Source organism: Microtus pennsylvanicus, chromosome 9 (genome assembly GCF_037038515.1).
Source record: "Microtus pennsylvanicus isolate mMicPen1 chromosome 9, mMicPen1.hap1, whole genome shotgun sequence".
Taxonomy (NCBI): domain Eukaryota; kingdom Metazoa; phylum Chordata; class Mammalia; order Rodentia; family Cricetidae; genus Microtus; species Microtus pennsylvanicus.
In genome coordinates this window covers 86463740-86480954 of record NC_134587.1, presented here as the reverse complement: position 1 = coordinate 86480954, position 17215 = coordinate 86463740, and the positions used below count along the sequence as shown (strand labels likewise).

General features: G+C 43.3%; 1 pseudogene; it reads right to left on the bottom strand.

Moving 5' to 3' along the window:
* Positions 1 to 3222: 3222 nt before the first annotated feature.
* Positions 3223 to 9872, bottom strand: LOC142857038 (fatty acid-binding protein 5 pseudogene; annotated as a pseudogene).
* Positions 9873 to 17215: the final 7343 nt, after the last annotated feature.

Here is a 17215-nt window from a genome sequence, read left to right as displayed (position 1 = left end):
TGTATATATGTGTGTTTACTACATGTGTGCCTGGTGTCTTCAGAGGTTCGTCTGAAAAAGGGGTGGAACTGGAGTTATGGATGATATTGAGTCACCAGGCGGGTGTTGGGAAACACACCATGAGCGATATTACCAAAGTTTCTGTGACAAACAGTTTTCCCCACTCACCATGAACGCCAAACACGGGCGTGTGGCTTGCTGGGACAGGTGAAATGTGAGTGGAGCTGATGTTTGCCACTTAAGAAGAGGCTCTTTCCTGAGGGAGACACCTTGAATTGCTAAGAAACATGGACACCACGCTGGTTGCCTTTTTAAGAAGTGGTGTGATCAAAAGAGGTTTTGTTTTGTTTGGCCTGGCTGTTCAGTGGCCTCAGGGAAACACTTCCTTTGAAAAGCACAACCTTTAAAAGACTTTTTAAATTTGTGTGTTTCCCTGCATGTATTTATGCATGCTTCATCTATACTGGGTGCCCAAGGAGGTCAGAAGAGGGAGTCAGATCCCTGACTGTGAACTGCCCTGTGGATGCTGGGAATTGAACCCAGGTCATCTGCAAGCGTTACAGGCGCTCTTAGCCAATGGGCCGTCTCTCCAGTACTTCCTTTATGACATTCTGGCCTGGTTCTGCACATGCAGAAACTTTATCTTCTCAGTAAGATTGACACCGTAAGACTGATTTGACAAATGGGGAGGATGGGTCTTGCTGACGTCGTTCACAAGGAAACAGCTATACATACACATACGATCATCATTCCAACTTAGAAGACACCAGTCTCCTTCTTGTTGGTCACAGTTTACTTTCCAGTTCCTTTTGGGTGCTTGGTTCAATCTTAAGAAAAGCTGCTCCGCTGACGCAAAGAACTCCAATCAAACCAGGTTAGACAGAATTAAAATGCCTGTGGGTGGACCTAGACAGCGTGGTGGGCAGAGTATCCCATGTAAACCCAAAACCACGTGTTCCTTTTCCTCGTGGGAGCCTAAATAGCCTGTGGGACAGGTCCTGCTCCTCCCCGGGGGAGGGGTCAGCGCTTGGCAGGCTGGGAGTTGTAGTCCGAACCAACGCAACTTCCAGGCCAGGGGCTGTGATGATGTCTCCAATCATTCATCCCAGACTCCTTGGATATAGGGGTGTTAGAGGGCTGGGGTCTCACTTTCAATCAAGCATTGGGTAGAGAGGATATATATATATATATATATATATATATATATACATATACATATACATATATAAATATTATATATATATAAAATTCTCCAAGAAGATCTCAGAAACTCATGATAAAATCTCTGGGTGAGTGTGGAAATATTGAGGAAATACAGCTCAGCTCCTAAAGTTGGGAAACCAGGCGCAATTAATGTAAATTGCTTGACTATGTGTATCAAAGGCATCAATCTTCTTTTGCGCAGGGCCAGATTCATTCCCCATTCCCCTCAGAGACGGCCCCCCTTTCTTCTGTGCTCTGCCGTCTACCCCTCGCTGATGCTCTTCTTCCCCGTGTGTACAGCAAGACTCTGTTAGCAATCAGATAGTTATTTCTTCGTTTTGCTCTTGGCAGATCTTCCAGTTCTCAGTTTAAAGCCACAGTAGGAAGTGGACATTTGTGTTGTGGATATTTGAAGGCACAGTGAAACTCCAAGACTATGTTAATAAAATTAACCTTGGATCAGGGGGTGGAGTTAGCGACTAGTTGGCAAGAATTAGCCCTAGAGAGTAAGAAGGACCTGGGAAGGCGGAGGAGAAGGGAGGGACTTAGATGTTGTAAGCTTTCCCTTCAGGATCACCAGACTGCAAATAATGACATGGAGACTTCTCATTGAAAAATTTCTGCATCACAATAAGCCTCTCCTCCGACACAATAATACAAAATAGACCAAATCAATCAATCAAATAAATAAATAAAACAGACCAAATCAAACCGAATTAGAAAAAGCCCAGATACAAGGGCTCCCGGATGACTTTCCACACCCCCAGAGAGACGGGAAAGGAAGACCGGAAAACCATGTGTTTTCACTTAGTAATTATGGAGGCTTGGCCATTAGCTTTGGCTTGTCCCACTAGCTCTGATAACTTGAATTAACCTGCCTTTATTAACCTACATTCTACCACATGGCTTGGTTACCTCTGCTCTGTACCATATGTCTGACCTCTTTAGTGTCCCCCTCTCGTGTCCTCTGGACCTAAATTCTTCCCCCTCCGTTCTTCTCTTCCCCCGGAAGTTCTGCCTGTCTATCCTGCATAGCTATTGGTCATTTAGCTCTTTGTTAGACCAATCAGGAGGCTCCTTAGGCAGAGACACGTCTTTACAGTGTAAACAAATATTCTGAAACACTTAAAGAGATTTGTGGGCGTTTTTTGGTTTGGGACAATGTGGAGAGACACTCTCCTGCGGCATCTCTGGCCACAAAGGAAGGTCAGCTGGTGGCCTCTCGGCATCTCTGATCTAGCAGAGAATATTCACCCCAGTATTTGACTTCTGAGGCTTTATTGGTAAACAGAGCAACTTAGATTGAAAGCATGTTTGTAGCCAGACAGATCCAGGTGCAAATCTAGGCTTTCCTACTTACAAACTGTGTGTTTCTTAGCTGATTTCAATTTTGTTATTTGAACTATGAAAAAAAAAAGATATCCATATTTACCTTTTAGGGCTATTAGGAGAAAAAATAGGTCATTCTAACCTAGTTAACACACATGTACACAAAGAAGGATTCTATTACTTTCTATTTCTATCAAACTATAATTATGTTTAATAAACCCTGATAGTGGGCTAGGTACTTGTGTGCCGTTACAAGTCTCCCTTATGGTGTTCTCACAAATCTTAGTTTTGTATAGACGCTAGAGACTTTCTGAGACCCAGGAAGCCTTATTTCTTAGCCTCCTCCTCCTGTAATTACGAGGCCTCTTCTTATCCACACAGCTGGATATCTTCTGAAGCATTCTTTCCATGAGCTCCCAGCTCCCGTCAAGGGCTTAGGAAGGCTTGAGTGTGTATCAGGCGGAAGATGAACCTGTAGCTCCACAGGACCATCCTTAAGCTTCTCACCGATGGTTCCTCTTCTTCTTTCTTTCTTTTTTTTTTTTTTGAAGTAGCACAAACACGTTTATTTACTAACCAAAAGGAAGATCCCAGATAAATCAACACTTTGACATGAGTTTCATGTAAAGTGCTGGTGATAAAGGTGGTTGAGCAGTCATGAAAACTAAAACTGAAGAAAAAAAAGCAGTCTAGATATTTATGACCTGCTCATTGAACTGAGCTCATTCACTCCTGTCCGGGGTGGAGAGGCATCCTTATTTCACCTTCTCATAGACCCGAGTACAGGTGACATTGTTCATCACACAGTCCGCCACCAGCTTTCCATCCTTCACCCTTCTGGTTATTGTGCTTTCCTTCCCGTCCCAGTTCTGGTGCTGGACCAGGGCACCGTTGGTGAAGGTGCAGATCATCTGAGTTTTCCTGCCATCGGCTGTAGTTTCATATCAAACTTCTCTCCCAGTGTACAAGAAAACTGTCGTCTTGAAAGTGCTCTCGGTTTTAACAGTAATATTGTTGCCGTTACATGTGATGACACAGTCTGGTTTGGCCATGGCACCCATCTTCCTAAGAGCCAGTCCTACCCCTAGCTCCTTCATGTATTCCTCAAAGCCTTGGCTTTCCGTCAGGCGCCACCTCCCCTCGAGGTCCTTAATGCTGGCTATGGCGGGCGGGCAAGCACGAAAGCAGCAGCAGGGAGAACGCGGTGGCAGGGGCGCTGTGCTGCTCCGGGCTCAAACCCAAGGACGGTTCTTGAAGACGGTTTACTTCTCTTTCTGTCAATCTAGCTGAGGTCTCTACCCAGAACCACCTTTGGCCACACCCACTAGGCCACGCCCACCACCACACCTGTTAGGCCCACCTCTGGTCACGCCCCTGCCCCCGCCCACTAGGACTACATAGCCCTCCTCTGGCCACGCCCACACCCGCTGCTTCCTTCACATCAGCTTTGTTTTGGCTCCTCCTCTCTCAGACAAAAATCCTTCCCTTGCTTCCTTTCACATAAATCTTACACTTCCTTTAAGTCACAATTATGGGCTTTGTCTCATAAGATTTTCCAAGATTAAGCAAATCACAAACTTATAAAACTGTCTCCCTAATTTATTGTACTGTTTGTCTCCAAGCCTAAGTCCGCCCAAGGGAAACGGCCGGATTTTATGCGCTGAAGCAAATCATGGTTGGAATGATCAGTAGGCCAGAGAAATGACGGTCACCAAAAACCTCCCTGGACAGCAAAAGGGTTCATCTTAGTCTGTGGAAAACACCAGGGCTTAATTGAGAAGGACTCTATGTAGGGTTAATTTTGCTTTATAAATTGTACATTTGGGTATTTTTAAATGCTTTTATTTATTCTTTGAGAATTTCATACAAGAAATGTCATATTTTGATCATCATATTCTTTCCCCTTCCCCAACTCTTCCCTTCCCCTATGAACCTTTCTACCCATTCAACTTCCTGTTCTTTCTCTTTCTTAAAAACAAACAACAACAAAAATCCATGGAGTCCCAATTTAAGCTGACCAGCCACTCCTGAGCATGGGGCCTACACTGCATGCAGTGTCTGAAATGCCTAGGGTTTTTCCACTGAAGAAAACAAACTTCCTTCATTTCCTCCCAGAAGGGATTGGCAATTTGTAGATAATATCAATTGATAAATTGCAGATGGCTTCTTGGACGAAATGGATTTGGGGTTAGATTCTCCTCTTCTGTATTGGGATTTTTTTCCTAGCGAGTTTATACGCGCTGTCACCATCTCTGTGAGCTCCCATCTGTATCCGTCCCACTGTGTCGGAAGATGCTCTTTCCTTGGCGTCAGCATTACCTCCGGCTCTTAGAATCTTTTGGGCTATTCTTCTGCATAAGCCCTGAGCCTAGAGGGGTCTGATAGAGACATCCTGTTTAGGGCTGAGCTCTCCAAAGCCTCTCGCCTTCTCTTGTACAGCCAAGAGCCTCTGTGTTAATCACTGTGTCCTGCAAGAAGCTTCTCTGATGAGGGTTGAGCCACGTACCAACCTGGGGTTCCAGTTGGAACTATATTTCTGTTTTTTAAAGCCAACCTTCTCAAAAAGAGTCTAGCAGAAAGCTGAAGCTCAGCAATTAAGAACACTTGCTCCTCTTCCAGAAGTCTGAGACTCAGTTCCCAGCAGTATCACAGATCACAGCCCTACATACTTGAGCAAATGGGAAATTGTCAGTGAGCTTCTACGAGAGACAGAAAGAAAACAAAATTGTTGTGGAGGGGAATCTTCCTGGAGCCTACTGTGGACAAAACCAGTGGCCCAAACAGAATCGTCACACTTACTTGTCTCTGCACTAGTACATCACAAAGGAGGCAGACACACTAAGGGGAGGCCTGAGTGTTTCCTCCGGACTCCTGGTCCAGAGTCTGCAGGTGGGCCCAGAAGCTCCAGCTTGGCATGCATGAAGGGGTAGGGAATTTACCCTTTTTTTTTTTTGCTACTCTGTTTCAGTGTCTAACTGCGAGACACTGATCCTGGGACTCTGAACAACTAAGACAGGCGAGTTTTCTATGGAAATTACAAAAACATTTGGCTTTTCCTGTGGGAGCATTTCCACTGGGCTAAGCCTGGTCTGGCTCCAGAGTGCTAGCACCTAGCCCTAATTTGTCTTTTGTTTAGCAGATACCTTTTGTTTCTCTTGTGCCCTAATGTGAATCTTGTGAGCCTTTCCTGAAGGTGCAAACTCTTGGTTAAAAAACAAGCCAGAAAACTGCGCTTTTTTTTTGTTTTAAATCGAGAATTTGCACTTACCATTGTCCCTTTGGACGCTTCCTCAGGATGTTCTAAGGATATAAAAATCGACTTACTTAAGTATAAACGTGGAAAACAATAAAAATGCCCTGGGCGAAGGGAAAACAGTTCAGTCCTTAGGGACAGATCCACCCTACAGCCCAGAACAGCTAAATTCATTCTTAAGGTGCCTCTGAGTTTTCTTTCCATGATCCCATGTGAACCCCCACCCACGCCACAACATTTTCCTGTGAAATTCAAAAGCATAATGTCTAGAAATTTCTGTAACCTGTTTTGATAGAGAGCCAGAGTGATTTAATCTGTATAAACTTCTGCATGAGCAAGATTAAGAAGAGGCTGTGAGACTGGGTGTGGTGGTGTGTCCCTTCAATCACGGCGTCCAAGAGGCAGAGTTACGTAGGAGCTCCAGGATAGTCAAGGCTTACATAGGAGACACTGTGTGTGTATGTGTGTGTGTGTGTGTGTGTGTGTGAGAGAGAGAGAGAGAGAGAGAGAGAGAGAGAGAGAGAGAGAGAGAGAGGAAGGGAGGGAGGAATGATGGAAGGAGGGTACAGAGAAGAACTTAAATACTTCAGTGGGTTATTTTCTAGTTTTTATATTTCAAAGTTGCAAACAGAACAAAAGACTATTTAAAAACTGAGACTCAGGAGGTCAGGCAAGCAAGGCAGTGCCAACCTTTTAAACTATTTGTTTTGATGAGTGTTCTTTATGTAGCTGGTTGTCCCGAAACTCTACCTGTAGACCAGGCTGGCCTCACAGTGACAGAGATCTGCGTCCTCAGTGAACTAAAGGCCACCACGCTGTTCTTTGTTTTACTTTTGCTTTGTACCAGATTAAAAGGCAAATTATTGCTAGTAATATTTGACTATCAAAAATGAAGTAACCTTTTTCAAGCAGTGGGCAGCCTTTGCTGCAAAGTGCTTGTCAGCTGTCCTGGTCTGTGCTGTCATTTGGCCGCAGTGGCACTAACCACATAGACAGGGTTTCCAGGCCTTCAGTAACCAGCAAGTTGGGAGGGGATGGGGCTGAACCTGTTTCTAGAACTTGCCTTTACTGTCTCCTTTGGCCTGACGGGAGGCCTTCTCATTCCATTTCGCTTCTCTTGTGAACTCTATCCCAGTATTGTCCAAATAACCTTTCTTAGGATGCCCTGAGCATTCATTCACAGAAGACACCAATAACCTGGCTTTTGCGTGTAAAGTTTTACAAAACATCAGTTTATTTGTTTCGAGACAGGGTTTCAAGGTTCTTTCCTGGAATCTATTACATAGACCAGGCTGGCCTTGAGTTTATAAAGATTCACCACCTCTGTCTTCCAAGTGCTGGGGTTAGAGCTGTGTGCTGTCTTGCCCGGCCTTGGCGTTTTGTTTTCAGATGACTGCTCTCTGGCCCCACTGAGTCAGCCTTTACAAACCTTAGCTTTCCTGTTCCCCCTGGAGAAGGCCCCTATGTCACAGAGACACGCAATTAAATGTCTTTAAGAGTGGGCATGGTGAATGTCCACAGGCACCTAAGAAAGTTACCTGGACGATACTGGGGTTAGAGTTCATAAGCAAAGCGAACGGAATGAGACGGTTTCCCTTCAGGCCAAAGGAAAAGTGAGCACCGTCAACCACCTTGAACTGCAGCCTTCTGAAACTGTCTAGCTTCTCTGGCACCCTAGATCCAGGCGTTCTTTCCAAACACACGTCTAGACCTCCCCCCACCCCAGTTCCAAGCAGATCCATTATCCAGGAATTGACCCAAAGAAAGTGGGTAGCTCCAACATCTCTGGCTTAATCTTGGCATGCCCACATGGATGATTTTGTGTGTGTGTGTGTCTGTGTGTGTCTCTCTCTGTGTGTGTCTGTGTGTCAAACGAGCTTATGAACTTGGAAATGAAGGAAATAGGGTTCCTCAAAACGTTATACCATAACATTAGACTAGAAATCTACAATTCTCAGTGGCTCTGGAACAGATAAAAATACTAACAAACACAAAGGGCAACATCGCTTGTCTCCATAATCTGTCGCCATAAAGTGGGTGTTTGTGCACAGAGAGGGTTGCGAGCCGGTCTGAAAGGCTGGTGGCAGGTCCTCTGTAGAATGTCACCTGACAGAGAGGCTCACTATGTAGCCAAGCGAAGAAAGCAGGCAACGCAAGTCATGTGTTACTAAACATGAGAATGATCAATGTCTTTACTTTTTGGGAATCCACGCCTGTTAAGAAACACGCTGCGATGCAGCTTCCCAAATGCACAGGAGCTCTGGGCCCGTGTGCCAATTCTCTTTCCAATCGTAACGACAAATTGGAATTCAGATGAATATAACTCAATACCATCTCATCATCTTCCTCCAGTTGCATCAAATCTGGAACACATCTAGTTTCTTTGTTTTCAAAAGACTGCGGGCTGCTCTGGGAGTTTACTTATCGCTCAGCCGTTCAATCTCAACATCACCGGAAGCTTCTTATGGCCTGATTGGGCTCTGGAATACAGTATTGAGCCGAATAGATTGATCCTGAGCCCCCAGCGAGCATTCCAGCAGAGAAGTATAAGAAAATGTGACAAGCATCAAACCTTGAAGGAAAATGGATTCTGAGTCTGAATGGCAGGCGTGTGTTTGAGAAAGCCCCGTGGAGCATGCATTCAAACATCAGATTGATGGGTGGGAGGAGAGAGAAGACAGCGGGGAAGGCAAATATGGAGAGGCAGAGAAAAGAGCGCCGGAGAAGCTCAGGTGGGCTGGTATTTTAAATGCACCGGCAGGAAGCAAGACCCTGGGCAGATGAAGGGCCTCGTGAGCAAGCGCTAAGAAGCTTGACATTTATGTCGAAGGCCCCTGCACTGCTCAGCAATGAACTAGCATGATCAGATTGACAGCGAGAAAAACCCCTGGCTGTGTAATTACTTGCCTAGGGAAGATGAAGAAGTGGGAGTGGCCAGAACTGTGGCAGGGGATCCCTTCTAGAGGTGATGGTCATTCATAAAAACATGAGTGATAGCTGAAGGGACAAGCCAGGATTGGGAGAGAGGTATGGGGGTGGGGGAAACCTTTCAGAGCCATAGCTGAAAGGACTTATGGATAAAATAGGAGTGGGCTTTAGGGAGATGGGGGCTTTGGTATATCATTTCCAGCCTGCTGGACTGGGCAAATGACTGGATGGTGCGGGGACCGTGTGACCTGGGTGCTCTTTTGTTTAGACTTGTGTTGAACCTACACAAAAGGAGAGAGAGGAGCATGAGTGAAGAGAAGCATCTTGGGGCTAGAGAGATGGTGCAGTCACTGAAGTGTCTCCGTGTTCAAATCACCAGCCAACACAGAAAAGGCTGGGTGCAATAGCATTTGCCTATTGCAAATGAAAACTCCTCAATAGTGTGAGGGGTGCTGTGGGGCAATGGTTTTACCCATAAAGATTTGTTTCTTGTACTTGTTTAATAAAATGCTGATTGGCCAGTAGCCAGGCAGGAAGTAGAGGCGGGGCAATGAGAACAGGAGAATTCTGGGAAGAGGAAAGATTCAGTCTGCGGTCATCACCAAGATGCAGAGGAAGCAAAATGAGAATGCCTCGCTGAAAAAGGTACTAAGCCAAGACAAGAATTATGGGCTAATATAAGATGTAAGAAAGGGTTAATAAGAAGCCTGAGCTAATAGGCCAACCAGTTTATCATTAATGTAGACCTCTGTGTGTTTCTTTGGGACTGAATGACTGTGGGACCAGAGGGAACAGAAACCTCTGTCAACATTAGGGGTGGGGGGTGGGGTGTAAATCCGTGTTTACAGAAACTGACTGACTGATTAGAGTTTCAGTACTATAGAAAGATGGAATGTTACAGGTACCAAGGCCAATTAACTTATTTTGGGCTAAATTTTGACCCTCCAGAACAGCCACCCCACCCCCACCCCATCTCCCATGTTAGAAACAGATGAAAGCCTTTTGAGAATCTATTAGCTTAGCAATCATTAGCTTCTATCAATGCAAAAGCTAAGAAAGCCATCAGATAACACAGAGCCTGCAGAAAAGCCTCCTCCATCTCGATGTAGACGCCTTTCTGATGGACCCACCAATGTATTTTAAACTCGCCTTGGTCCATGACGTCCTCTTTTCTGTAAAACTATAAATACTTTGCGAAACCACTTCTGTGTTGGAACACAGAACTTTGGGTAGCCCGGTCCTACCCACTTTAGGATAAACTATCTTTTTTTTCCCCCCCCTAAGACAGGCTTTCTCTGTTTAACCGTCCTGGCTGTCCTGGAACTCACTTTGCAGACCAGGCTGGCATTGAACTCTTGAACTCACTGAGATCCACCTGCCTCTGCTGGTGCTGGGATTAAAGGCATGCACCACCACTGCCTGGCAGAATAAACTATCTTTTACTCCTCTGAGGTGAGAACTTTTCTTTCACGGCCAGCTTTCACTGCCCAAAGTGGAGCTCCAGGCAATCCTGCTTTTCTAATCTAAGTAGAGGAACCAACCAGATCAGTTCCAGAGAGCAACCCAGGGCTCCTTTTTGTGCCAGGTAGCAGCCCCGGGCACCCTTGTTGCCCACCATCTTGTGTTGCCTTCTTAAGTGGAAACTGTTGAGTTCATCCTCTGGACTTCCCTGAATTTCGTTTGTTCATTCTGAATGGAGTTTAGGATCCCTTTTAGATACTTCTTGGATCGTTTTCAAAGTGTTTTGCTTTAAGATAGCCATTTTCACTTGGTTAGAAAACATTTTGGTTGCTAGGTGGTGGTGGCACATGCCTTTTATCTCAGCACTTCCTTGGGAGGCAGAGGCAGGTTGATCTCTATGAGTTTGAGGCCAGCCTTGTCTACAGAGCTAGTTCCAGGACAGTTAGGGCTGTTACACAGAGAAACCCTGCCTCAAAAAACCAAAAAGAAAAAAAAAGAAAAGAAAACATTTTTTGTCTAGACATCCAGATTTGGAAGCTTTTAGGTCTCTGAAGACATTTTACGTTCTAGCTGTGTAGCTTGTTTTCAGTATTTTGTTGACTTTTAGAACTTTGAAGGTGTTTTGCTTTCGTTGGGTTTGTCTTGATTTTTGTGGCCTTTGAAATTGTTTGGCCTTTTCCTCCTGTCATTCCTCCTCAAATCCATACTTTTTCATTTTTCTGATGTTTCTTCTGTGACCTTGGCAAGCCTTTATCTTAGGAATCTTCCCACAGCGAACTCCCAGGACATGAAGAACTAAATGAAATAAATCCAGATGATTTTGCCTGTTGAAAAAGTCATCCCATCAAAGACTCTTTCCTCAGCCTCCTTGGAAAAAAACCTTATCTGGTACGTTTAACAACCTCCTGCACTGCAAAACCTCAGGGGGCAGATGTTTGGTTCATTTTTCCTACATCAAACATGTCCCAACTTAGGACACATCCATGTGGGCTTTAGAAGGATTGGGTGATGCTCATCTTTCTTACCTCCTCAATCAAGAGCTGTAAGTAAGTGACCTTAAACCCTAACTTGTTTGTGTAAACAGAGACTACACATTTGTTTCCCAGCTGTCCAGACCCAAATAGTCACACAGAAACTATATTAATTACAACACTGTTTGGCCAATAGCTTAGGCATATTTCTAGCTAGCTCTTACATCTTAAATTAACCCATTTCTATTAATCTATGTGTCACCATGAGATTGTGGCCTACAGGTAAGGTAAGGTTCTGGCGTCTCTTTCCTTTGGCAGCTACATGGCATCTCACTGACTCTGCCTACTCTTTTTCTTTAACTCTGTTTGGATTTCCTGTCTGGCTTTATTCTGCTAAACAATTGGACAAAACATCTTTATTCATTAACAAATAAAAGCAACACATATACAGAAAACATTCCATATTATCTCCACTTTTCTATTTAAATAAAAAGGAAGGTTTTAACTTTAACATAGTAAAATTACATATAGCAAAACAGGTATCAAGCAAGAGTTACAATTACAATATTCCTTTATGAATCTAAAGTTTCATATCTAATTTATCTCTTGTCATAACTAAGGAAAACTATAACTATCTAGTCTTTAACTCTGTCAAAGATCCCAGAAGGATATAATATTACAGGAAGTAAACAGGAAGTGCATTATAAGCAACTTCCAAAACTTTAGAATTGACGGTGGCATCTCACTGCCAGGACAGTCACCCAAAGTCCTTCTGTAATGTATGAGCATCCATCTTCAGCCTACAGGCCCATAATATCTGCAGACTTTTCCATGAAGCAGGAAGTTTAAAAGACTGTTTTGCCTATCTTGACAGTTTGTCAGTCATTTTCTTTTGAGTCCTACTGAATGTCTGGCAGACTCTTATTTTTTTTTTATATTTTATTTATTTATTTATTTGTTATGTATACAATATTCTGTCTGTGTGTATGTCTGTAGGCCAGAAGAGGGCACCAGACCTCATTCCAGATGGTTGTGAGCCACCATGTGGTTGCCGGGAATTGAACTCAGGACCTTTGGAAGAGCAGGCAATGCTCTTAACCACTGAGCCATCTCTCCAGCCCCCTGTCTGGCAGACTCTTTCATGAAGCAGGAACCGTGAAGGACTTTTTCAACTTCTTTTTTTTTTTTTTTTTTTTTTTTTGGTTTTTGGTTTTTCGAGACAGGGTTTCTCTGTGGTTTTGGAGCCTGTCCTGGAACTAGCTCTTGTAGACCAGGCTGACCTCGAACTCACAGAGATCCGCCTGCCTCTGCCTCCCAAGTGCTGGGATTAAAGGCATGCGCCACCACCGCCCGGCCTTTTTCAACTTCTTTAGTCAAGTTCAGCAGTCATTTTTATGTGGGTCCTGTATGTCTAGTTTATACAGCATACTGTCAAGCAGTCCAGACAAGAGCAATTTCTTGCCCAAATGGCTATCCTTATTACACCGAAGGCAAATTCCATAATGAGTTTCTTCAATGCCTATCAACCTCTATGAAGTAATTGGTACTGCGAGAAGCAGACATGTCTCACTATTGAGAACAGTCTAAGTTCTTAAAACATTTTAAATGCCATATCTGTAGGTCTTTGAAAGGTTTGAAGAATACCTATTCATCTGAAATATATCTCTGTATATCTAGAAAATCTAGTTAACATGTCTACAGTTTGACTATTATAAATGATTATTAATCCATAACTTTTAAATATTCATTACATTTTAAATGCACGGTATAAACATAATACCTTAAACAAGAGTAGAAATATACATATAACAAAACTGGACCTTAAATTTGTATCACTAAACCAAAGTTCATATCAATGTTAAGTATTCATTTCTATATCATATTCCCCTTTAACCGAAAACAACATTTATAAACAATCATTTTGGGGAATTTGGGGAATTCTCCAAACTGCTGTTTGTTGGGCAAAGTATTTTTAGGGTTCATGGAGATCTTCTAGAGGGTCTTGTTCCATCAAACCATATTAGCCTGGAAGGAATCCACAGGTTCTCATCTTCTGTGGAAACAAAGGCAGAACCTCTTTTCCAAAGCAACATTTCCTTATACTCAAATTTTGAAGTCAAGATACCCTTAAATATGTTGGTTTAGCTTAACAGCCTGTAAAATGAAGTGTCTCTCTGTACTTAGCTCATTCAACATCAAAAAATTCAAAGAAAATACAATAATATACACAATCCAGACTCTCTGTGTATATTAACCAAGATTGGCCAAATGCAAAAGACAAAAGAAATATCTTTTTAGAAGTGTAGGACGAAATTCTAGGAATTTAGAATTCCTAAAGACTAGGAATTCTCAGACATGCTGGATTCACTACAAATGAGCAAAGACATTCCTTAGAAAATAATTACTTTTAAGCTGGGTGGTGGTGGTGCACACCTTTAATCCCAGCACTCGGGAGGCAGAGGCAGGCGAATCTCTTTGAGTTTGAGGGTATCCTGATCTACAAGAGCTAGTTCTAGGACAGGTTCCAAGACTACAGAGAGACCCTGTCTTGAAAAACCAAGCCAAACCAAACCAAATCAAAACAACAAAAACAAACAAACAAACAAATCAAAAAAGACTACTTTCAAAAATAAAATGCATAGAGGGGATGCTTTTTGCAGAAGAGGGGAAAGGACTGGGAACTCTTCCAAAGGAAATGGTCTTCTACAGAACCAAGCTTCCAGGATGTGGTTCTTTAGGCTCAGGATCGCCCTTCAGCTTTACCCAGCATGCACTCAGACACACACTAGCATCCTTAGTTTAGGCAAACTGACACTTAAGGTTAACACGCAGATAGCCCTTGGGTTGTTCTTTCAAGGTAGCATTGCAATTTTCCTTTTGGACCTAGGGTTTAATTAACTTTCTGCGTTTCATCCTGAATTCCAACCCCTTGTCTGGACCTTAGTGAGTCATTCATCCCTCATGAATTACTGGATTGTGAACACTCTAAGCTAACACGTTTCCCAAGACCACTTGACTGACACAGGCCACTGTTTCCAAGCTGAGGTTTTCATCTACCAACTGTTACTGGCATTCCGTGCACTAATACGGAGATCTGTATTTTGAGGCATTTCAAAGACTATTCAGCTTTTTAGAAATTCTGTCACATTCCTTTAAACATCAGGGGGTAAAAAAGCTACATTTTGTTTGCCCTCGTTCTTTCTGAGGCTTTGAATTTGGTGTTGAAAGCGATGAATGAAAAACACAGACAATAAAATATGTGAAGAAAAAGCGCTATGCTGTCTGTATTGAAGATAATTTTCAGGAAAGATACATTATTTAGCAAGCCTCTGGGAGTCTTTCCATTAGAGCTGAGAAGAGGAGCATTCATTCATTAGCGAAACATCATCCACCTCCAGGAGACAGCGCTGCCTGGAAGTCTGAGCGTGTCCCTCTGGTTCCCTCTCTTTCCGGCTCTATAGAACAGCGGTTGTTTCCCTCAAACCTCCAGTTCTTTCCTGTCGGTTCTCTCTCGGAAGCCATCAGCCTCCAGATCTCGGTGTCCTCTTAACTAATAGCCCGGCGCCCGCATCTCCACTACGGAACCTGCCGTCCTCCGCTCTCACCACTCGCTCTGAGGAACCTCACTGGGCTATAGTTTTAACTGGTCCCTTCCCACTGGATTCTGCTCGTGATTTTTTTTCCTCTTTCAACCAAGTAAAAGCAAGCAAACAAACCAACAAAAAAGCCCCGCTCTAATTTACTTTCCCTGTGATAACCAATATCTCCCTCTCCATCCTTAAGCACCCAGGCAGTAGAAAATGCTTGGTTTTATGATTTTTGTTTGTTTATGGATTTTTGTTTTTTGCATGTTGCTCCTCCCACTCCCAGCAGTTCCCAGCATCGCTCCTTGTTCATTTCATCTGGCTCTAAACCACACTTAGCACAAGAACGATCTACCTTCCCCTAAAGCTCAGTCCTAAACTCTGACATGCCAGGAATCCATCCATTTCTATTAATCTAAGCTATGTGGTAATGACTTCCAGTTGATGTCACTATCCCAGGCTTCTAGTCTCAACTCCAGATCTTGTTAACCTCTCTTGTCTGCTTGCATATATATAATATTCAATTAAATTATATATATTTGGGGCTGAAGAGATGGCTCAGAGGTTAAGATCACTGGCTGTTTTTCCAAAGGTCCTGAGTTCAATTCCCAGTAACCACAGTAAGCTCACAACCTTCTGTAATGAGATCTGATGCCTTCCTCTGACCTGCAGGTGTGCATGCAGGCAGAACACTGTACACACAAAAAAATTATAAAGAAAACATTTAAAAAACCCCAAGAAACTTAAAATATATACATTTTAATTGAAAATATCTTTTCATACAATTATCTTTCTGATCAATTTCTCCTCTCTCATCTCCTACCAGATCTTCCCACCTTCCTTCTTATCCAACTCCACACCTTCAATTTTTTCTCTCTTTAGAAAACAAACAAGCAAATTAAAAAGAAAAAAAGAAGAAGAAAACGAAACAGGAGAAAAGATACACACAGACACATAGAGACACACACAAAACCCATAAAAACACAAAACCAGAGACCATAATATATAAGCAAAAGACTAATAAGGTTAAAAAAAAGCCCAAAGCGTTATGAAACAAACAAACAAACAAACAAACAAACAAAAAAATCTCCAAAATTACCACTGAGTTCATTTTGTGTTGCCATTTACAGCTAGGCATGGAGCCTGCTCTAAGGGGTGGTTTGTATACTGAGGGAGACTCGGTTGGAGGAAACTCATTTTTCCTTTGTGAGAAGCTGATACTTGAAGGCAGCTTCTGGGTCAGGGGTGGGGGCTTGTGTTCTCCTCTCTCAGCACTGGGACACGGTCTGATGTGGACTTGGGCAGGCCCTCTGTGTGCCGCCCCTGTCTGTGAGTTCATGTGCACATCAGCCCTGTTGTGTCGGGAGGACACCATCTCCACGGTGTGGTCCATCCCGGCTGACTAACAATCTTCCTACCTCCTCGTCTGCTGCGTCTGCGTCGATCCCTGAGCCTTGAGGGGAAGGCTTGGATGGAGACGTCCCATTCAGGACGGAGTGTTCCAAGTCTCTCGCTCTCTGCACCCTGTCCAGCTGTGGGTCTCTGTGTTCGTTTCCGTCTACTGCAAGGGGACTTTTCTCTGGTGATGGCTGAGCAAGACAGTGTGGGTGAAGAGCGTCGCTTCCTCAAAACTGCCTTTTGCTCAACACGTCTAAGACTGGATTTGTTGTCTTTCAGCTCGAAGCTGGGCCTCTCCCGGCTCCTTTTCTTAGTGAAGGGAACTGCCACGCACGTGTGGAAGAAGTTCTCCGGATGCTGTCTCCAACTACAGCTTTTCTTCACCTTCCAAATTTAGTAGGACAGAATTTTGCTGATTTAAACCCCTAACGGGCCTTGAACCTTCTTCTGCTGTTACGTGCTAGGTTAAGCAATTTCTAAGGATCTTCAGGGAAAGCAGATCACACTCAGGGATGATTTCTCCCCTGTCTCCCTTCAGGTTTAAATAGTAAAATCCAGTGGGCCTGAATTTTCAAAGGCGCCAACCAAGAGCCGTTGGATAACAATGAGGCAATCACCTAACAAGTTCATATAAATGGAAATTTATGATGACACTGTTGACATTTTCACAAAATTTATTGATTTTTATTTCAATTACATTCTGAATGAGACATTACTAAAAATTAATGTATAATTGGCAGCAATTACTTAATGGAAAGTATGCCTGGTTAAAGATGTAAACCGACTGAAAATAGCCCCCTAACCGATTATTGTAAAAGGTATACATCAGTAAACCAAAATAGGACTACACAATCCTATTTTACATAAACTCAATTTAAAGATAAGAGAAAAGTAAACAAGTCTGAAGTGAAAATATTTCAAATATAAACCGAATACAAATCAGGTTCAAATGAGAAAAATAAATACGTATCTTCAAAGATGCCTCATCGGGCAACACAATTACCATACACAAACTATGCCCTTCATCAAATGGGCATTGCCTGTCCAAAGTGGTTCCTGCAAAGAGGCCATGCAATATAACATGCAGA